Raw genomic sequence first — 23861 nt, forward strand, 5'->3', positions numbered from 1 at the left:
TTTTCAGGTGATTTCTTTGAAAAAAAAAGGACTCTCATTTTTTCTTCTAAATGAAAGGACTTTAAATATAAACATATGTGGCACACCAGTAACGTGAGTGTTTCCATTCCAGACACTTGATTTATGTCTGCCAGCTCAAACACAAGACGCAGAATCAAGGAGGAGGAAGGGGTGGAAGAGATAGATGTGGTCGGAATGGAAAGAGTGAGGATGGAGAAGAAGAAGAAGACGGAGAATGCTCATTGGGTTACCATAAATGCAAGCGTCTGGAAAACAAGCCTTTTCTTCCCCTTTTTCTATTCCCTTCCCACATACACACACACCAACACGTGTTCACGCCCCGAGAATACAACTTAACTCAAGGGTTATTGAGAGGGGAAAAAAGTATTTCAATTGTTTTTAAAGAGATAGATATTTCCTCTGAGTTTTCTAAAGATCAAGGCACACTGAAATGCAACAGTAGTGACTCAGTATTGGTCATTATTGAACTTTTATGGCTTTCTAAGTACACCAAGTCGAGCACAGACGGGTGATCACGTAGGAAATCTGGATCATAAATTCTGGAGGAAAGAGGGAGGGGGATCGGAAAAGCCATTTTGTCCGACTGTTAGTTCTGTATTTCAAAAACTGTTTAGGATTTGGTTTTGGACGGGGCATGCTGATCATGAATCTGCGATGTGGCAACACTCTGAAGTCATGACACAACGATTCAGAAATTGATACATAAAACTGGATGTGGTTATGATCATCACATGCTTCAGTAGAGTAAGAAAAAGTCGACGTTGATCTCAACAACTTTACCAGACTTTGATGGACCGAGAGGAAGAGCTGTAGGGCCTAAATAACCATAAAGGATGGGGGAGGTCGGACTGTCAGAGTAGATCTATTGGGTAGTTCAGATTATCTCCAATATCGGAGGTAGTTGAAAAGTTTCCTTCTACAGTTTTAACCTGAGAGGTGATGGTTGGAAAGGGTGAGCTCATTTGTTTTTGCCTGGGGGTTCCTGGATGGCAACGGGTCAGAGGTCTGTGCTGTCAAGAGAAATGGGGAAAGTTCAGAGAAAAGTATGGGGCTGCGGCACTACAAACGACAGGTACTCACTCAAGTCAGGAGGTTATGAGAACGTACTGTGATGCCTTTTATCTGGGGAGGTTTCTCTTTCACCCCCTCCTTCCTTCCTTCTTTACAATCCACCCTACCTACATAAACACACATCATCATTTTCTGTAATAAGCAAAATTCTCACCAAACTGTTTACAGGACTCAACTGTGATTTTAGGATGACAAGACAACCAAGTGGTTATTTCGCCCTAAAGAATACCTACGTTGTACTTTTTGCTTATTTTGAGAAGAAATCAAATCTACCTGAAAAAAAGGGGTTAGGGCTAGTGTCTCACGAAGGTCCGTAAACAGCAGGTCGGATGTCTCAGAGCAGTGAAGGCTTGCTGAGTCTGCAGGGGTAGTGGGCATGGAAAAGAAAAACAAAAGTCTCTGAAACAGGAGAAGAGTGTAATTTCATAAAACTCTGGCCGACATCAGGGTTGTGTTTTTTCTGCGCCAAACAGAAGTGGTAGACAAATGCCAGATCTAATTTGGACGCTTGAAAAAAATCCATCCCTCTCCGCCTTCAGCAACATCAAACTTTTTTTTTACCCTACCAAAATAAAACATGTGCACTTTAAACAGATGATGATATCAGAACTCCTGTTTTTGTGAGTTGTGTCATAATTGCTCGTGGGTGGGGGGTGGGGGGGGTCCAGTTTGGTTTTGTGGACCTTGTTTGTGGTTTGTTTTTCAGTCAGGTTTCAGTGGGTTTATGTCAGAGTTTCAGTTAGTCTTTAGTTCAGGCTTTGTGAGTCTTAGTTCCTGGTCTGGAATCAAGGGCCTGGTGTGTGAGTCTGATCTTCAAAACTGGTTCCTTCAAATCAACACCACCTTATTTAACTGACAAGGACTTCTTAGGCTATATGAAACAATGCCTTCTCTTGTTAGCATGAAGCTAACAACTGAGGGCTAAAACGTTACAAAGGTTCCCCTAAAGAGTACTGTTCAGTACAGATTACAGACAACAAATGGATGAGTGTTGAAGGGTTGATGGACTTCACCAACTACAAATCAAAGTGTTTTTTAGGCTGCTTTCACACCAGTTTAGTCCAGGACTCAGTCGGAATGGGCAGAGGACAACTGATAATTTGATCTCCTTGGTTTGGCTCGGTTTGCATTCAGAGAACAACTTCTGATCTGCTCCAAACAGCCTCTGGTGCAGCTCCATGAGCTAACCAGTTAATGGGCCGTTACTGGACTAGAGACTTCTCTAGGCGGAAAAACAGAAACCAGAAAAAGAGGCTCTCATTTATGGGTCAAAGCCAGTGCTTTAGCATGCGCAGAAACATCTTCCATCCGACACCCTCTGGTGGTGGATGAAGAGGGACACATTGCCAATGGTGTCAGCTTTAGCTGAGAAATATCAATATTGAAATTCAAATTCAAAACAGCTTTATTGGCATGAGAAAACAGGTTTACATTGCCAAAGCAAGTGCTCTGTGTCCAAGCATCCTCAACACCATCTGAAAGTCTTCTCCACAGCTGGAGACACCCTAAGTCCAGAACGATCTTGTATCGTTCCTGACAAGGCAAACACGCTATTTTTTCTTCACAAAAATAGTTAATCTACCACAGTAGTGGTAGTAGTGGTAGATTAACTGATAAGTGCAGCTGTACTTTTGGTTAATACGTTCTTTTTTTACAGAAGAATTACTTGTTTTTTGTCTGAATTCGTTTTGGATCAAGTTGTTAAGTTCAAAAGGAGCACTGTAAATGTTCTCAAATGTTTGTAACCCAAGTGTCATATATTGACACCTAATTGTCTCTTTAATATCCCTGCAGGAAATTAAAGAGACAAAGATAAGATAATAAAGAGTTAAAGCAAACAAATGAATTTGTAATATTTAATTCCCTCACCCAATGATAATCGGTAAGGAATCGAATCGATAAGCAGTATTGATAATAGAATCGGAATTGCTAAATTCTTATCACTTCCCATCCCTACTTATTTGTAATGACAACAAATGGATGTGTGTTGAAAGGAGATGTTCTATTAAACTGTCACTGAGATGATGGACTTGACCAAATACAAATCTGAGTCTTATGTCATTGGAAACTTCTGCCTGACTCGGCTCATTATCTAAATGAAAGCTTTTTACTGCCCATGCCCTGCATGGAAATGTCCTCCTCACAAAGTGTTTTAATGAATCTTTTTTTTTGATTTGTAGTGATCTCGACCCCCTCCTTAGTGGGCGCTTGTCAGTTTTATGTCCTCAGAGTAAAGATGGGGTCATGACGGCAACATATGAGTGCTGCCATTAACAGGCATCAGATTAGAGCGGACAAAAATCAGATATTAGTCGTCAGAGATTGTGTAGGTCACATCAGAGGTTAAAGACACTTAAGTACACACTTAGTGAGGGAGGGCAAACTCCCTTTTTTACTACAGTAGATGTTTGGACTCAGACCTGTCACTGTAGAGCCCGCAAGACTATGAAAATGGTCCAGGTTGTTTTTGTGAATACTGTAAAAGCATATTTTTCAAATAAATAAATATGTATTTGATAAGAAAAAAATAATGATGAAATGCAAAAAGTAGAATGAAATGTCAAGAAATTAATAGATTTTTCCCCTAAATGAACGTATATGTATATCAACCCATTTTTGCTTATTTTTACCCATTTTCTGCAACTTCACCAAACTTGCCATATTTTAACCTACACTTTTTCTTGCCATATTTTTTGCTCCTTTTAATAAATTTTTGCTACATTACTCCCATTTCTGCCACTTCTACATCAAATTTCAATGCCTTTTCTGCACATTTTTTCCACTTTGAAGACATTTTCAGCACTTATAAACCCCTTCCACCACTTTTTCCACCTAATGTCACATATATTGACCCATTATTGTCACTTTTAACCTCTTTTTTACCATATTTCATGATTATTTTTGCCAATTTAACCACATTCATGATTTGACATGCACCATTATTTGCCAGTTTAAACTAATTGTTCCTACTTTTTAAATTTCATTACCTCAACCTCCCGCAGCTCTTTGTGTCCATCTTTTGGTCATTTCTGATTAAAACAAGGATTTACATCTTTAAGATGACTATATACTATGGTACAAATAATATAAATTTTCTTGGTTAACAGTAAATATTATTCAAATATTTAATTGTGGTTATCACAGATTCATAGAACAATGGACCATCATTTTGCTGACTTTGTGGATGGACCCCAACAAGCTCTCCTTTTACTCCCCCTTATAGATGACCCTGTCTCCACACGAATCTCAATCAGTTTAGTCGAAACATTTCACAGTCTTTTGGTGAGTTTGTCTCATTGATCCTGGCAACACATCAAGCCTGTAACGGTTTCCTTTGGGAATCCTTCAACATCAGGAAGGAATTTATCATCCCCGTGAGTCAGATCTTTTTCCAGGTTTCCAGTCTGAAATAAAAAGACTTGACCCAGTGGGGGCTTTTCTCCTCACTGGAGGTGGGAGCGTTGAGTCGTTCACCACAATTAAACCACAGCGTCTCACGTCTGCTCACCCCGGGAGCTGCTGGGGCGATGATGGTAATGGAAAATATGAGATTTTAAAAGACTTTGACTGCATTTCTCTGCATATACCTCAAACAGGACAAGGAGGAGCAGAAGAAAGGCTGCAGCAGTGATGCGTCGTTCCTCTGCAGAGTTCAGGCTCTGCCGTGGTCCGCCGTGCTCCGCAGGAACTGCTGGAGACGATATCAAACAACGCAGGCTCACTTGGCTGAGTTTGTGGTCACGCTTGGATCACTTTTTAGTCGTTGATCGTCATAATCTGTTCCATTTGGACACGTTGAGGAAACATCCAACAAGCTCGGGCTTGTTCTTTGTGGGGTTTTTTTTGTTCCTCCATTCTTGTGTTGCATAATGTTTTCAACCACAGCTTTCAGTCAGGAAAACGTAGGGCTTGGGTCAACAATGATGGATTAAAGTGTGAAGCTTTGAAAGTGTTGTCCCTATCGACTCCCTTCTTCCAAAATAAAATCCTGATGATTTAGAAACTCACGGGTCAGTTGACTCACATTTTTATCCAAGAAAATGACATTGATCACTTTTCCAGGATTGTAATACAGCTCTGTTTGTTTTTATTGCTCATTTTTGACTCAAAGAAATCAAATAAAATCTAGAAATATTTCACATCTGACTGTTGGTTCTATTAAAAACTATATAAAATTAAAGGAAAAATGATGTAAGATCAATCTATTAAACTAAACCAAAAAAAAAAACTGAACCATAATAATAAAATAAATAGTTTAAAATCATTGTAAAATCCCAAAGAACAACAAAACTATTGGCAAATGGTGGAAATTTTAAGAATAGGATACAGAAAACTGTCAGTTAATGCACAAACAACAAAACTCATACAGGCCCATACGTTTGAACAATGTTTTCTATTATTTTGTCCATGTTTTGCACGTTAACAGAAAGTTTTCTTGGTAAATGTTAAACAGTACCAGCAGAAATACAAAGGCGAAAATGTAATGCAGGATGACTTCAACCATTTAAATGTTATTGTTAAAAGTAATTGCATGAAATTGTTCATTAAATAGGATGTATTTTAATGCACCGTGGAAAACTTCTTCAACTTAATGTCTGGTTTGCTTTTTGTCATCCAAGCGTACTCAAAACTATATTTGCAGTTTATGCATTTTTCCAACTTTGCGGGATCATAACTGATAAAATGACATCATTTGGAACCACTCTGTCTCCTCCATGACTCATTAAAAGCACTTTTACAAAATAAAGCTTTACTGTACAGGATCTTTGATTAATTGTACTATTACGTAGCTTTCTAGGTGTAGTAACATCTATTGTGAAGATTTTTTTAAGCTCACCTAAGGTGGTGAATTGTAAATTGTCCCAAATCTCCAATTATCTTCAAATATTACTAACGCATTTTACCCTTGGGGTCAATCTGACCTCAGGGATATTTGCCTTTGTGTCAAACACTTTGATAATTTGTTGAATCCATAAACAAGCCCTTGATAATGAAACCTTGAGCTGTTCTCTAGCGCCACCATCAGGACAAACTTTTAAATTAGAATTAATCCAAATCTTCTCAAATTTACTGACTACATTAATAACCACTAGAGTATGAACCATATTGGTTGTGGTGACGATATGACCTTTGACCTTTCCTGCAGCGCCACCATCAGGTCAAACTTTTAGTTTTAGTTATTGTTTCTTAAATGGATCCTCCACTGTTTTTATAAATGTGGCCTAAAACCTTTGAAATGTCCTTATTAGAAGATCTATGTCTAACAAAATGCATTATTTTTGCACCAAATTGGTTTTATTAACTTTTAAAATGGGACTACTTTACCGTTGTAGAGCCTGTGCGCCGCCATGTTGAAATGACATCATGAATGACGCCAATCGTCCATTGAGTTCTATCGAAGGTGAAGCATTCAGGATCTTTTTCAGTCAAAATAGCAACTTGTGATGCTTTGGGTTGCTCTAAAAATCAGTAAAAGTTAAGAAAGTTGATGTGAACCTCTTCTGTTTACCAAGAGTTTCATAAACAAAATCCGTGAGCCAAAAAAAGTCTGTGACCACAGGGGGCGTCATTTCCAAGAGAAGAAGAGCAAAAAAATCTGGTCTTAAACCATTAAACCAAACCTTCAACCATTTCTGACAAGAACACCGGTTCTTTACAGCAGACAGATTTTACTTAGGTCGGCATTAATGAGCAGCAGTGGATCCTGGTTTCCTGTATTTACATGCATGGAGCTCTTCTTCTCCTGTTATCAACACATTTAAAAAATCTATACATATCATTATGATAATTTCATGCTTATTTAATTGTATGCATCAATTAGGAAAAGTCATGAAACATGAAGCATATGAAATATGAATGAAAAGCATTTAATGGGGTCAAATTGACCCAAAGGTTAAAAAAGGGTTAAATCTCACTATCACAAAATGTCCAAACTTTTCCAAAACATGAGACTTAAAGTTGTTTTCCAATCCAGATTCTAGATTTTCACTTGAAAATGTCTCTTAAAAAAACCGCTTCTGCTTGAAAATAAGTTAAAGGGTTAATTTAACGCACATCTTTCCGCCAATTAGTCCTGGTGTTTTTCCTGCTTTGATGGAAAACAGCGTTTCCACAATTTGTACAGCTCATCTTCTTGCCTTTCTTCATCAGATAAACATGATTTTTTTTTCTGTCCTGTCCCCCTTCATGCTTGTATCCTTCTGTACTGCTGATGTGTCACCCCCTCCAGCCCCCCATTTACTTTTGCCTTCCGCAGAATGTTTCCAGATGTTTGTGGGGATGATGTCATGTAGCCGAGAGGAAGCATTGGCCCCTTATCCTCCACATTTTCTCCAGAAAAGCAGTCATCACAGCCCAGGGAGCTAAAGTGTTGATAAGTGACCAGACAGACAGAGTTTTTTAAAGGAACAAAGCTCACAAGTCTGTGCTGATAATTAGTTTTAGTGGTTTTTCTGAGTCACTGGGTGATGATTGTCCTGAATTCCCACCGTAGTATAACACCCCCCCCCTCTTCCCTGGACTACCAGGAGAACCTTAACATCCTGGAACATGTACATCCATGCTCTGCAGATGCTCAGCACACACGCTGAACAGCAGCAGGAGGAGTTAGTGAGTGTTGTTCCTGGTTGCCAGGCAACCGCAGTGTAAATAAATAGCAAAAAGAAACAGAGAAAAAGACGGACATGTAAACTCTGGTTCACAGCATGAGGTCTTCTGGAGACCTCTGGGGGATTGGAAAGAAAGGTTAGAGAATGCTCTGTAATCGCTCGTTACACACAGCAGCTGTGGAGGAGGAGGAGGAGGAGGAAGAGGAGGACGAGGAGGAGGAGGAGGAGGAGGAGGAGGAGGAGGAGGAGGACGAGGAGGAGGAGGACGAGGAGGAGGAGGAGGAGGAGGAGGAGGAGGAGGAGGAGGAGGAGGAGGAGGAGGAGGAGGAGGAGGAGGACGAGGAGGAGGACAAAGGCTCCTCAACAGCAGCTGGAGGGAGGGAACACATACTGTATAGAGGTGATGCTCTGCTGAGGATGAGCCATTTTTTGGATTTCTTAATTAACAGGTTGCCTATAAGGCCAGTGGTTCACAACAGGGGGTTCGCGGACTCCTCGTAGTCTGTGGCATAATTCCAAGGGGTCCATGAAAATGAAATATATTTTAAAAAAAAAGATGCTGTGACTTTTATAGAAACAGAAATATTTTATTCAAGAGTAACATAATAATGGCTTGGATTTATGAAGAGCTTTTTTCGAGGAAACTCAAAGCGTATAAAGAAACCATTATTCATTCACACCAGTCATACCGGTGGTGGTAAGCTACAATGTAGCCACAGCTGCCCTGGAGCAGACTGATAGAGATACGGCCCCTCTGACCATCACCAACATTCAGGCACAATTCATACGAGGCGATGTGGGTAAAGTGCCTTGCCCAACAACAATGTCTTGGATAGAGTGGGATTCGAACCTCCAACCCTTCAGTTACTGGACGACCCACCTACCAATGAGCCGCGGTCGCCCACGACTTCTACAACTTTAGTTACTTCACTTTGATGCTTGTTTGCTTGATTTACTTTAGTAGTTTTAGTAACTTTTATAATTGACTTGCTTTAATAACTGTATTAACTATATTAGTAACATGGCTTTTATACTCTCTACTTCCATATGTTTCATAAGTGTAATTAATTGTGTAATTATTTTTTAAATATTTGCAGTAAGGAGTCCATGATCCCCATAAAAGGTTGAGAACCACTGGCGTAAGGTGAGACCTTATATTAGCCTAAAATCTAAATAGCGCAAACAAAACAAAAAGCCAATAAAAACACCTACATTTTGAGAGAGAAAAAAACACAAATATTGTTTAAAAGTTTTAGTGGTTTCATGAGGATGTTTTGCAGACATTTCCATATTGAAATGTATCACAAAAGCAGAGAGTTATGAGACTCCAAACATCCTTGAATGGAAATGCGTTCAAAGTGCAATGATACTTATTATTATATCTACACATTTAGAAATATTGCTTTTATTTTGCAAAAATCTGTAATGGAAGCACAGCTAATGTTAGTGAATTAAATATGCCTGATGATTTTAATATAGGGTGGTAATATATATGTATATATATATATATATATATATATATATATATATATATAATATCCAAGCAACAAATGCTAGATACAAGTCCGTGCAGGATGTTCACTTTAAAATACCTTGTTTTTTGGGTGGGAAGGAGAAGTGTTTTATTTAATTTAGATACATTTTGGTGTTTTGTTTGTGATAAATTGCAGGATATTTCCAAAATATTGAAAGTTCTTTTGACAATTTGCAATTAAAAAATGTTTAATGTTTTCTCAGTTATTTTTACTTTCTCCTGGATGCTGTGAGGGCCGGATCTGGGTCCCGAGCCTTGAGTTTGATGTACTTTAGGGAACGAAAATACTATTAGCTCTTCTGTTTCAGTGGTTTAACCTCTTTGGAATTAAAGATTGATGTATATTATTCAATTTATTGAATGCATTTAAAGTTTTATGTCAATGAAATTCAAATACTTTTCAGGTGCATTTATTGCGAGTATTAGGCCTAGCCAGAGCCGTTTCTCACTATATGTGTATTACTATGTATAAAACCCCAACGTAATCTGGCCCACTAAAAGTTAAACTACACTTTTTAAAATTGTTGGAAATATTCTATTTATTTTACTTGAAATGTATGTTTTTACATGTATGTTTGTTTTTTAATAATCATATTAGCTGTTTAGCTTGAAGCTAATATCAGTGAAAACCTCATATACAAACACCCAATCCTGCTGAGTGAATGTTTTCCAGCTACAGTTAAATATTTTATTGTATATTTTGGAGGGAACATATTCTTAAAAGTGATCACATCTGTTCCTGAAAATGTAAAATCCGTATCACTTTCATTTGACGGCGTTTAGCTCGACACGTGATTTCTTTCTTTCTCCCACCACAAAGTGTTTGAAACGGCTCAGGAGATTAGCTTAGCCGCTAATTGCTAACCTTAATCAGATTTACTCGACTTTAGCCACAAAGCTCAATATCTGCAGCCCACCCATGTTCAACAACGCTCCTCAAACCACGTCTAAAACCTTTCAAACTCCTATAAAAAGTTTTCACGGGGACACGAAAAACTCAAAGTCTGTGAATAAAAAACAAGAGCACAATTTGGCTCGATTCCACTTTAATCTAAATAATCCTCTTTTGGGTTTTTCTTCTTCTTCAGTGGTTTTTAATACAGAAGCGAGTGTGATCTTCCATCCGAGCCTAATCAGCCCTGATTTGTGTGGCACCTTTGGGTGCTGTGTTATTCTCTGTTTCTTCACAAAGTCCCATAATGTTTGGTGTTCAATCAGTTTTTGCAGTTTTAATCCTTAAATCTTTTTTGACACACTTTTTGTTCTCACTCACTCGTGCTCTTAAGGAATGAAATGCTTCTGAAATAAAGCAGCATATCACAAGTATCACATACCGTTTGAAAGCTTAGAATCTTACGTTTTTAATCATATAAACTATTCTAAGATACAACCATCACAGCAAACACAGTCAGTACTTTCACAGATCCTTTAAACGCGTGTGTGGGGGGTTGGGGGCTGTGGAGGAGTGCGCCGGCTCCTCGGCTTCTAGGTGCTTTCTCGGGTTTGTATGTGGGGGCGGTGGCTGCCTCTCGGCTTGGTGTCTTGGGGGCATCTGGGGGCTGCTCAGCCGGGGGGGTTGCCTGGGCTCCCTGGCCCCCGCTCTTTCTGCTATTCTGGCTGCGTCCTCGAGTCCGGGGCAGCACTTGGGTTTACAGTGACAGTATCTTGCACATACATCGGTCTACGATGCACTAGCATCCCTTGGAATGTAGGATAAAACTTGTACTGGGCTTAACTTTAGACACGTTGATCCCAAATACCTGTTTCAGGTATTACCACTCACTCCTTCCCTCTGTCTACAGCCACCACCATTATAGTTAAGCCTCACGCCTACAACTTCACACCTCACTTTACAGTAATCACCTCTTCCCCACCCTACCATTTCTCTTCCTTGAATCGCTCCTCCTTGCTCTCTTCCCCCTCCACCTCCCCCCACCCCCTCACCTAGGTGAAACACTGCTCTCTCTTTTTATATTCTCCCTTTAATAAAGTGTTTCTTACCCTTCCTTAGGGAGGGCTGGTGATGGTCACAATTATGCAATAAAATAATGCAATTTATTTAATTGCAACAACAAAAAAATAAAAAAATAAAATGCATTGCTGTCTAATAAAGATTGCACTTTCTTGTAGTGTTGACCTTTGACAGCATAAAATAAATGTTGTTGGACAGACTATTTAGGTGTCATGTCATTGACTTAATACAGTATAACAAACATGATCAAAAAGTAGTTCTAGAAAAAAAATGTCTTTACACTCTTGGCCAGTTTGCTTCCAGTCACCCTCATTTGCCAGCGTTTTTCATACGAGCCAACTTCTTTGATCTAACAGTTTAAAGACCTGTGCCAACATCAATTCACCCACTAACATTATCCACATGGCAGAGAATAAAAATCATTTTTCTTGAGTCATTTTCCCCTCACTCACATTATTACACACAGTTCAGCTACTGAGTTGCTCATTCATTACTTCAAGAATAGCCACGTGACATGTTATACTATAGTGTTACAATGGCAGCATTCATGAACCTACAGTGCTGGATATAGTTATTAATCGTGTTATTGTTGGAGTCCTGTATTTCTATTTCACTCCGAAGTTAAAGCCAAAACATATTTATAGTCAGCAAACGAAACATATCACATCGTTCATAGACGTTTCTGCCTATAGGCGGACTACGCCATCGCGTGGGGCCCCCTAGTGGCTCCCCTCAGCCTCATCTGAGGAGAGTGATTACCTGCCTTTGTCGCTAATATCTGTAAAATAAAATAAAATAAAAATAATGCTTTTTTCGCCAGAAATTGAAAAAAAAAATGCCAAATTTGTCTCGCTGAATTCCAAAATGTAGACTTCCTGTTGGATTTAGGTTAAAGGTCCATATTAGATTAATTGCTTGTCACGATCCAATGCATATACCTACCGAATGCCATACAACTAGTTCAAACCAGTGGAAAGTTATAAACGCTAGGTGGCGCTAATGAGTCCCAAGATTGCCTTAATAAAACTACACGTAACATTTTTCATCAAGCGATACAATTGTGCCAAATTTCATTCAATTGCAGCCCCTGGAAGAGCCTTAAAAAACAAAAGTGTCAGAAATATAATAAAAAGAATCCATACAGAAACAATAGGGCTAATAAACTGCTATCCTAAGCCGTGGCTATTGTTTTTAAGGCGTAGTTAAAACTGCTGACTCGAACATTTAATATTTAATCCAAAGGTTCTACCAGTTTGCCCCAAAAACCCTGGCCAAGTAAAAGTGTTGGTGTTTTATTATTGCTATTAAAGGTACACTGTGTAACTTTTGGCCACTAGGGGCGCTAGACTTGCAACTTTCACGTCAAGCGCCCCAAGTGGCCACAAGCGCCGCATCACTGTCGCAAAAATCAACAAACAGCTCATGGAGCACTCTGTTTGTAAAAAGATCTCTGATTGGCTGAAAAGAAGTGACACGTTCCTGGATTTTTAAAACTCAAATCCAGAGCCAAGAGGAAGACGCAGAGTTCCGGAGTCATCTCAGATAACTTTGAATCACCATATGATTAAAGGTTAGCATGGGTTTTTGACCAAATGATGGCAACAAAAAAACCTTACATACTGCAGCTTTAAGAAAGCAAAACCGATGTATCAGTAAGTATAAAGTAAAAAAAAAAAAAAACACTCATTAAAGAAACCTTTATGCTTCAGAGCCGTCTTTTAATTCTTTTATGTAGTTCCCAATCCCACAATGCAATGGGTGAACATTTTTTTGAAGTTGAAGTCATTTGCCAACCATACCCCCCCTTTTTTTTCTATTTTTCATGTTTTATTTTTTCCCTTTTTTTTCCTTCTAAATACATGTATTTCATTTGCCAACAACTCTAATATGAAGCCTTTATGTGTAAAGCTTTCACTTATAGTCATCTATTACCATTTCCTCCCACAGTTCAATGAAGTTCATATCAACTTCTCTCACAGATGATTTTTCACCAGAACACATCCTCAGTCTGTTTTGTTGCAGTGAAATCAGCAGTAGACACTGGTATAAATTAAAGTGTCATTAAACAGGGCAGACAGTCAGGAGGCAGAAACAGACACAGCTGGCTGATGAGATGGAAATAAAAGAAAAGAAAAAGCTGAGCTGTGTGAGTAACCTGCTGATGAAACATTCTGTAAAGCTGCGACAAAGAGGAGATTCATTCAAGTTTTATTCGTGCTAATGAGTTAAAGCGGACATATCACATGCAGACACTTTACCGCAGATAGAAGACATATAAGTATATTATATTCATTATTAATTTTCCCTGTGAGTATTTGTTGTTTTTCAATCCTATGTGCTAACAACAGACATAATGATAATGTACTTATTAGAGGACAAATGTCCAACAAAACACATTATTAACACTCAGGTGGCTAAAGTTAGTAAATAGTCACGTACAGGGTAAAAAGACCCCCACCCAAAAGTTTACTGTAACTCGCTAACTTTAGCTAGGGATGTAACGATTAATTGTGAGGCAGCTAAAAATTGATTCATAGGTATCGGTTCACATCGATACTGTGAAAACTGAATCGCAGTACTTTTTTTAAACAGCAGAGGGCGCAATCCAGAAGTTTTGGCGGCAGGCGGAATCTGCTACTGCTTTCTTTCTGGCCGTCTTCTACTTTTAAACATATTCATAAATGATTCCTTACCCCTTTAGCACCGAAAGAATATCTGTAGAATTACGTGAATATCTGTGAAAGTCACGTTTTTCTATTAGCTCTGTCTGTTAGCGCATAGCATCTCTTCTTCACTGCTAGATTAGCTGCATGTCAACTGACCACTGGGTTACCAGCGCCCTCTGCTGGTCCAAATAAATATCTGCCCTAAATACAGTGCAATGACACAAAATACATTTTTAGTTGCACTTTTAAAAAGAAAAAGAACTATTTTGCAGTTTTGCATTGTTTACTATAGAACCAGAATTTAAATGAATAGGCTTCTTCTTCATTTATATTATTCCTTTATTTATTTCATTCAAGATTTATTTTTAGTTAAATTGCATTGTTTTGAAAAGTTTATCAAGGGATTCTTTTGACAATGAAAAATAAAATAAAAATAGTGAACCCAGTATCGTGAATCGTATCGGGAGTTGAGTGAATCGTTACATCCCTAACTTTAGCCACCAGAGCGTGTCAGCGAACTGTTTAAGGGAGAGTAAGGCTGTGTTGTAAATGTCATACCAACATACTACTTATACTAATTCTGATGTCAAAATGAGTTTGTGGTGCGTAAACATTAGATAATATGAAAAGATTAAGTTTGGGAGAATAACCCGGATGTATGCTATATAGGGACATTTTCTAAGTATGCACAGTGGGCACACTAGTCATACTCAACCGTCCCATGATGCATTGCGAGCAGAATGTAAAATGGTCCAGGGACCAGTTTCAAGCTAAAAATCAAACATCTTTTCACAATAAAAGCATCTCTTCTTGTCTGCCATTAGTTTTTTAACACTTTTATTAATACATTTTGTCAGTAGCACAATGGAGCGTCTCAGAAAATCTCAGAAATGTTGGAATTAAATGTGTATACGTAGTTTTCATGACCACATGTTGCTAAAGGATCTAAAAACCTGGTAAACGATCTAAAAATCAGGCTGAATGTTTCACTCCAATAGAAAACAATGGGATGTGTATAGTCGGTGGGCCGTGTGACATCATCAGTCCTGTGATTTCAAGATGGCGGAACGCAGGCTCTAAAAGTGTAAAGTATTCCTATTTTTAAAAAGTTACGAAAACAAATATTGTGCTTAATAATGTGTTTTGGGCGGCATAGATCTTCTAATAAGTACATTTTAACGATTTTAGGCCAAACTTATTAAAATAATGGAGGATGCTTTTAACATCAGGTATTATTCTGTATTACGAATATAAGTCAGGGCTGACCTAAGCAATTTGGCGCCCCTAGGCCCAGATTTTAGGGCACAATCACAATAGACATCCTCACACAAGAACCTGATAACCTTTGTTTAAGACCAATTGTTTATTCTTAAAACATAAGAACCCAATCAAAATAGTTACCAAAAAACAATACACACAAAAAAATAATTAACAAAATGTAAAAAAATAATACAATAAGGTGAAGGTAACAGACAGAGACTGTTTTTACTTGGGATGATGCACACATCATAATGAGTAATCCCCTAAAAGTAGAATCTAGTCGTTAGCACTGGTGCATTTTAGCAAGAATGTCCTGGGTTTGAATCCCATGGTGAGTTTTGCACGTTTGTTTCCCTCCTCATTAAATTTCCCGTGGTGGTAAAGAGAAAGTCACGTTTGGTTTTGACAGTTGCACAGTTTAACCCCTGAACCCCAATAAAACCATATTTGTTCGTGTCTTTTCTTTCTTTTACATCAGGAAACGTTGAAGATATGATTTAGTTTGAAAACCTTGGTTTTGTTTGGATCCATGATTGATGTTTTAAACTGCAGCCTCATCATAAGTGCTGTAACCATCCCTGGTCAGTGGATGAGCTCTCTGTGGTGTGGTTCTATGGAGTCAGAGGTGGTTAGAGAGGTTCTAGATGTTCAACCACAGCTGCAGCCGGAGCGGTTAGAAAACGGACCAGATGAAATATTCCAAAGATTACAAAGTGAGGCCTGAGCGACAGACAGACCTCCCTTTGTCCTGCTCTCATGGCATTCCGTGCACTCATGCACTGTGGTATTCACTCACTGAGGTCTGTTTCCAGAATGTCATTTTCCGTGTGTGTGTGTGTGTGTGTGTGTGTGTGTGTGTGTGTGTGTGTGTGTGTGTGTGTGTGTGTGTGATGACACAGCTCCTCCTGCTGATCCCACCACTGTTTAAGATGCACTGTAACTCTGCAGACCAGGCGTGTGACCAGGAGCTTTATACATTTGTGTGTTTGAAACCTCAAATTACAACTGAAGGTGGAGAGGTCATCGCTTAGCTTGTTTTCTCACAGGAACTCTCATCCATACGCTGCTTGGTTATGAATGGAAACGTTAAAACAACCATGTCCCACTTACAGGTGTTAAATGAGTTTTAGTTCAGGGGCTGCGTACGCCCAGTTTATTCTCTGGAACGGACAAATCTAGCTTTGTTTAATGAGCCAAGACCCAAACTGAGGAGAAACTGAAACTTTAATGTGAATAAATGAATATACAGTAGTTGTTAGCTGAGATATGACATAATTATGAATATTTACAGCAGGGCTACAGGACATATGGAATAGTCACACTTAACATTATTTTTTCTAAATAAATGCCCCAAAAAAAACAACAAAAGTAAAAGTGCAGCTTTTATCTTAAAAATTCCAAATAAATTAAACAAAAAGAGCAATTTAAAAAGAAAAAAAAAAAACAATATAAAAACATGTATAAAATAATGTTTTTCTACATTTTGTGTTGTGTTGTGATGTTGTCCATTTTGTGTTATGGGGTTCTTCATTTTGTGTTATGGGGTTCTTCATTTTGCGCTGTTTTGTGGGGTCCTTTTTGTGTTGTTTTGTGGGGTCCTTTTTGTGTTGTTTTGTGGGGTCCTTTTTGTGTTGTGTTGTGAAGTTCTCTATTTTGTGTAGTGGGGTTCTTCATCTTTGTTGAGTTGTGGGGTCCTGCATTTTGTGTTGTTTTGTGGGGTCCTTCTTTTTGTATTGTGTTGTGAAGTTCTCCATTTTGTGTAGTGGGGTTCTTCATTTTGTGTTGTTTGGTGGAGTCCTGCATTTTGTGTGGTTTTGTGGGGTCCTTCATTCTAAGTTGTGTTTTGTAATGCTCAACATTCATTTTTCTGAATTTATGTCCAAAAGAAACAACAAAAGTAAAAGTGCAGCTTTTTTCTTTAAAATTCCAAATAAATTAAACAAAAAGAGCAATTTCAAAAGAAAAAAAACTATTTAAAAACAAGTATGAAATAATGTTCTTTTTTTAATTACTATTATTAGTTTTGTAAAACTGATCATTATTTTTTTGCCTGCGACCCTCTGAAAATGTGTCTCAGACCCAGTTTTGGGTCACGGCCCACATGCTAAAGACCCCTGTTGTAGAGCTTTATACATTTGCAGCTAAGGTGAATAGTCCTTGTTTGTTTTTTATTGCTAAACTTTGGTTTTCATGTCATTTTAACCAAAATTGCCCCAAGTGCCAGTTTAGGTGTCCTGGTGGGCCAGATATAGGACACAGGCGTTATGATTAAAAAACAGAAAAGACAGCTTTGATCCAGTCCATTTGTGTGTTTACAGCATGTAACTTCTGCTAATTGGTTTCAAAGAATTCTTTAGATTTCCCATGAACACACTGTGCTGGCCAAGCCTGCTTTTTCCTCACATTGCAGCAGCACATTTTCCACTACTGCACCACAGAAGAGATGATCATAATTCTGCTGATGCCTGAGGAGAAAAAGGGAAGGAAATGAGCGTTAGAGGCTGAGCTCAACCTGATTGTGCTGTTTCACAGAATTTTGTTTTTTCCTCGCTGTTTGCGCTCCTTCAGGTCTGATTAGCAGCAGATAATTAGAGACCAGATGAATTCCATTGGTTTGAAATGCTTACACTGACTCTTTAAGCTGAGTGTAAACATCGAGCAGAAGCCAGAGCCGTCCTGACCATCCTGCTGTTGCACCTCCATGAGTTAAAGCTACACGATTTCTGTGAATTGAATGAAGAGAGAGAGAAAAAAAGCAGTCAATAAGTCATTACATTACATTACATACAAATTAGTGACGTGCAGTCAGGGTAGGCAGGGTAGGCAGTGCCTACCCAAGGATGAATTGATATGTTGATTATTTGTTTTAATTATAATATAATTATAAATCATTTATTTTTCCATTTCCGATAGCCTACAGTACCAATAAGTTTGAAAGTGTTCTCATTTTGTGTTTTTCATAGCCCAAATGACTAAACAGCGCTATTTCCTGGGACGACTGAGACGCTGCACAGTCTCACTCCACTGTAAGGCTGGAGGAGGCCACGCCCCCTCCCAGGAGCACATTGCTGCTCTGCCTCTGGCCCCATAGCATGTTTTTATGTGTTTGCGCATGCGCAGTCAGTTCCCCAAGATGAAAACCATTTATGTAAAAAGGACTTTCGACGTAACCGTGCTATGCTAAATGCTATACGTAAGTTCACAGTGCATTAGTGAATTGATTGAACGTGGCCGCTGCTGCTACGATCTCTAGCTAGTGGGCGGGATAACACTACAGGCAGGAAGATGGACGCTAAAGAAACTTTCTTTTGAGGAAAAACGACAGCTTTTAAAAGATGGAGACCAACACCTGAGTTACCAGAGCTTCAGCAAAGATAAGGTCAGAACATTGTTTTATATTTTCTACAGTGAATGGAAGGATTGACTTGTGGATGCTCCTCACTGAGGCTGTTCCGAGTCGTTTTGATGCGCTGCCGTGTCATGAGATATATTTTGTTGGGAGAATATGGAGGCTATATTAAATAATTGTTTATGTTTCTTTAATGGTGTTAGATGCTAAATGCTTGTTCATGTGGATCTTGTTGGGTTTTTTCTTTCTTATTATAAATTTTATATTTTGATAAGCGCATTGAGATGACTTTGTTGAAAATTGCGCTATACAAATAAAGTTGAATTGAATTGACACTTGCCAGCAGAAACAAATGAAATTGTCATTGGTGTTGACTTTGGTGGTCTCAATTTGCAACGCCCTGCCTACCCAACCAACTAATCCATTGTTGCACATTAATTTACTGAAACTATTTAAAACTGGTGTCCATTTTGTGTTGTGTTGTGGGATCCTACATTTTGTGTTGTGTTTTTAGGGCCCCTGTAGACAGAGGCTCCTGAAGCCACCAGTTGAAAACCAACATACAGTATAAAAGACAACTTCCTCTTTTCGACAGCAGGCGTCCTACATTAGTGAGAACATTTACTCCAGAATTTCCATCATCATCATCATCATCATCATTATCATCCTTCCAGAAACTGCGTATTTGTCCTCTCTTTAGCACAGTTTGTACTCATTAGGTTTTTTGTCTGTTAGAAATCCAACAAAGCTGCTCATCATCCAGTGAGGAAGAAGAAGAAGAAGAAGAAGATGATGAAGTCATGGTGGGTCCAGCAGCTGTTCAGCGTTTAGAAGATGTTTTCTCTCATTTCAGGCTCTGTTTGAAGGCGTTGAAGGCGTTGTTACAGAGACTGTCTGTGAGTAACAAACTCCATCGTTACGAGGACGTCCTCCATGTTTGATGACTTTGGTGAAAGGACGTAGAGATGGTATTTATGAAATAATCCAGTATTAATTATTTGATCATATGTGGGGATGTTTTGCTCATATGTAGCAGGAGGTACAAGTACAGGTCGATAAATTTCAGAAACTTTACTTTGCCAGAAAAAAAAGAAAAAACCACAACAACAAAAACAAGTTGCTTAGATGCAGTCACACAAACGCACACGCAGCAGCAGCAGCAGCAGCAGCAGTAGAGTCCCTCCCTGATGAGGTTTCCAGAAAGACCCCCCCCCCCCCCCCCCAATGACGAGTCAGACTGGGCTGATATCCAGAGCTTGTGCTTTCCTCATCAGACACTGATTCCAGTCCAGACCAGACAGGAACACACCAGTAATGGAACAGACTGGTGTTCAACAACCAGCAGGTAAAACATACTGGGATGGTGACCCACCAAAGCATTTATTATTCACTTTTTTACCCTGAAAGCAGGTCACTGACTATTCATCAAGCTGTTTAAAGACAATATTAAACATTTAAACACTGAGAGAAGAAAAAGTGACGCTATTTTGCTTTTTTTCATCGACAATTGAAATAATGGACTTTTTGCTTATTTTTTTACCTTTTTTTTCTGCCATATTTTTGCTACTTTTCATACATTTTTGCTACATTACTCCCATTTCCACCACTTCTCTATCAAATTTCAATGTCTTATTTTTGCCAATTCAACCACATTCACCATTTTTCATGGTATTTTTTTTTTTTTTTTTGCCAGTTTAAACTGTTATTTCTTCCTACTTTGTAAATGACATGACTCCAACCCTCTCCCTCCCATTCCTGCCACTTTTAAGCCAATATTGACACTTTTAAACCTTTTTACCACTTTTTTCTGTCCATTTTTATCCACTCTAATTTGCAACTTTTAACCAATTTCTGTGGTTTTTAAAATCCAATTTCATCACCTTTTCCACCATTTTTGGTCACTTTTAACCCATTTTATTTGTGATTAAAACAAGGATTCACATCTTTAAGATGACTATATACTATGGTGAAAATAATAATAAACGTTCCTGGATAACAGTGGATATTATTCAGATAAATAAATAAATATGGTTATCACAGATTCATAGAACAATGGACCATCATTTTGCTGACTTTATGGATGGAGCCCAAACACAGTGGGGGTCCTCAGTCTCTGGAACCTTTATTTTTGGGGTCGCAAGCTAAAAAAAAGTTGAGACCCACTTTTCTAGGCGACTTACGGAAACCGTAAGAGTTACGCTGAAATCAAAAACATTTGAAAGGTTAGTTTTCTACACTTTCAGACACTTGTAAATCCAAATTATGGGTAAAATAGGTTGAAAATGTATATGATCTAAAACATGTATGTGAGGATTTAGCTTGTGAATAGCTGTTTCCATTTCTGAAGTTTTGCACGAAATGTTGTGTCTTTGACTTTGTTGTGAGATTTTAGTTTGAAAATTGAGTAAAATTATACACATATTTGTCTATTTCTGGTTATGTCAGATAGATGATAGTTCTCTCAGGCCTTTTTGGTCTGTGTTCATGTTTGAACCACTTACAGTCAGATCATCTAAACTACAATTAATCATCAATTTATGAATAAATAGTTTGCATTGATATGTGTTACTTACTGCTGCCTTTCCTACTGTTGTTATTATTCATCAAAGAAATGATCCCTAAAGAGTTTAGGGAGGGATGACATCATCTAAACAAAGACAGAGTTGTGCAATTGATTTATTGAGTCATAATCTTTTCTATTTTTTCATCGTGAAATGCTTTAACAGAAGAAAAAGCTTTGGAGATTTTATTAAACACGAGCCAAAGTGTTAATATTAGGCTTTTAAATGGAGCATGGCTGCCTCCTGTTGGTCAAAACTCAGAACTGCAGCCTAAAGTCAACGTTGGCCTAAATTAAACTCTTATTTTTATTATTTCTGGCACAATTGAAACTTTAATAGCGAACAATACAAGACTTTACACACACTTATACACAAGTGAGAGGAGAAAATATGTTTAAATGACTGTAATATACATCCTGTTTTAATTTTTTTTGTTTGTTTGGTTTAAACCAGCACCGGATGTTAGCATGTAGCAACCGGAAATTGATGCAGATTCTCCTGGTTACTAGGTAACTGACCATGTGGCCTATTGACGATATATTTGATTTATTCGACAGGTTTTATTTGTGTATTTTGTCTGGTTTTGGTATTTTTTTTTTCTTGAAAATGAATAAATAAATAAATCACTAAATACATACTGTAAAGTGTTGGATTTGGGAGTATTTTCCGTGAATCTGCTGCATAAATTGGTGTTTTCTTTTCTTAATTGGTTTTAAAAAGCAATATAGATAAACATTTTATCACTTTTTTAATGTATATATATAGATATATATATATCTATATATATACCTTTTAAGCTGTTTTTTTTTTTTTTGCTAAATTTGCTATATTTGTGAGGGCACTACAAAATTATTTAATAAACACATTTTCTCTTAAAACCTTTGTTTTTTAATTGTCTGTGGGAATTTACAATACAAGGCACACAAACTTTTTTTTTTAAATTAGCTTAACATATATTATAATTTCTAAGATCAACAATAACTTTTCTAAGATAATGGACATTAAAAAAAAAAAAAAACATGACCTTGCTTTTACTGTTTGCACACTTTTCTTTAGTTAGTATAGAGATGTCATCATAGTAATTATAGAATAGTTGTGAGGATGATCTCATAAAACACCAATTTATTTTAGTGACACATTTTTTTTAATAAATGATTTGTACCTTTGTTGATTTGAAATATGATTTTTAAGTGAAATAACTGTGAAAATACCCTGTGTGTGGACATAAAAACACAACCAGTAACTTTCCAGGCATATTTAATTGGCACAGTAAACACAATACGAGTATTCAGTGCTCCGAAACACAAGCGATGGGCTACCAAATAAAAACAAAAACATAAAAGTGCAAAAAAAAAAAAAAAAAAAAAAAAAAACACACCATTTGGTAGACCCGACAAAGGAAAAACACGTCTTACTTTGCAAAGCAGATAAAGTCACGGTAAGACTCTCCATAGTTAAAATAGATGTTTTTTCCTTTTTTAAACTTTCTTTATATATTCATATACACTCTCTTTGTAATTCCAACAATTCTCTTTCCACTGTACAGGTTATTCTGGTGGTTGTTTTTCAGAGCACTGGTAGGCAAGTAAAGCATTGTGTTATTTTATCAAAGAAACAATTAAAAGAAATAAAAAGCGGCTCAGGTTTTTTTTTTTTTGTTTGTTTGTTTGTTGAGAAGCGACAGCGGCGAGAAATCACACGTGACTTGATCATTTCTTCCTTCCTTCAAGAGTCCAAAAAATGATCAGTAAAATCCAGAGTTTTTTTTTTTTTTTTCAGATTGGGAAGTGTTTGTAAAAGTCTGCATGAGATGAAAAGTCAACGACGGCTTCTTCCGAATCACAAAACAATGAAACTGTTACTCAGATTAGCAGTTAAAGGAAGCATCAACAAAAATTCTCCAGCTTTACAAAAAGAAAACTATGCAAAAACAAATAACCACACATTATTTTTTAACATATCATAAAAAAAAAAAGTTAAAATTACAAATATTATGTGCCATCAGGAAGGGGGAAAATCAGTGGTCATGATTTATCTAGTCCAGTGGTTCTCAACCTTTTTTTAGCCCGTGACCCGCCAAAATAAAGGTGCCAGAGACCGGGGACTACCCCCACTGTATCCAGGAAGTTCATCATTATTTGCACCATAGTATATAGTCATCTTAAAGATGTCACTCCTTATTTTAATCACAAATAAAATGTGTTAAAAAGTGACAAAAAAAAAGGTGGTGAAATGAGATTTTTTAGAAAACTACAGAAATTGGTTAAAATTTGCAAATTAGAATGGCCAAAAATGGACAGAAAAAGTGGTAAAATTGGTTAAAAGTGTCAATATTGATTTAAAAATGGCAGAAATGGGGGCCTGACCCTGGGCATGACAAATCGAGAATGTGGTTAAATTGGCAAAGCATGGAATATGGTGAAAAGAGGTTAAAAGTGACAATAATGGGTCAACAAATGTGTGACATTATGTGAAAAAGGTTTATAAGTGTCAATATTGGCTGAACAGTGGCAGAAATGGTAATGCAATTTATAAAGTAGGAAGAACTAGTTTAAACTGGCAAATAATGGGTATGAAAAATCGTGAATGTGGTTTAAATTGACAAAAATAAGCATGAAATAGTGGTGGAAATGGTTTACAAGTGCTGAAAATGTCTTGAAAGTGAAAAAAATGTGCAGAAAAGGCATTGAAATTTGATAAAGAAGTGGTATAAATGGGATTAATGTAGCAAAAATGCATTAAAAGGGTAAAAAATAAGGCAAAAAAAGGATGAAAATAGGCTACAATATGGTGCAGTTGCAGAATAAGGGTAAAAATAA

The 23861-nt window shown here is 37.6% G+C and overlaps 1 long non-coding RNA gene across 1 annotated transcript; it reads right to left on the reverse strand.

Annotated features, from left to right (window-relative positions):
- Positions 1 to 699: 699 nt before the first annotated feature.
- On the reverse strand, positions 700 to 1443 carry LOC114473645 (uncharacterized). The gene is made up of 3 exons (XR_003675280.1): positions 1366 to 1443; positions 1102 to 1199; positions 700 to 1031 (listed from the first exon to the last, which is right to left on the reverse strand). It is a non-coding gene; the product is annotated as an uncharacterized LOC114473645 (long non-coding RNA).
- Positions 1444 to 23861: the final 22418 nt, after the last annotated feature.

The sequence above is a fragment of the Gouania willdenowi genome, chromosome 12, assembly GCF_900634775.1.
Source record: "Gouania willdenowi chromosome 12, fGouWil2.1, whole genome shotgun sequence".
Taxonomy (NCBI): Eukaryota; Metazoa; Chordata; class Actinopteri; order Blenniiformes; family Gobiesocidae; genus Gouania; species Gouania willdenowi.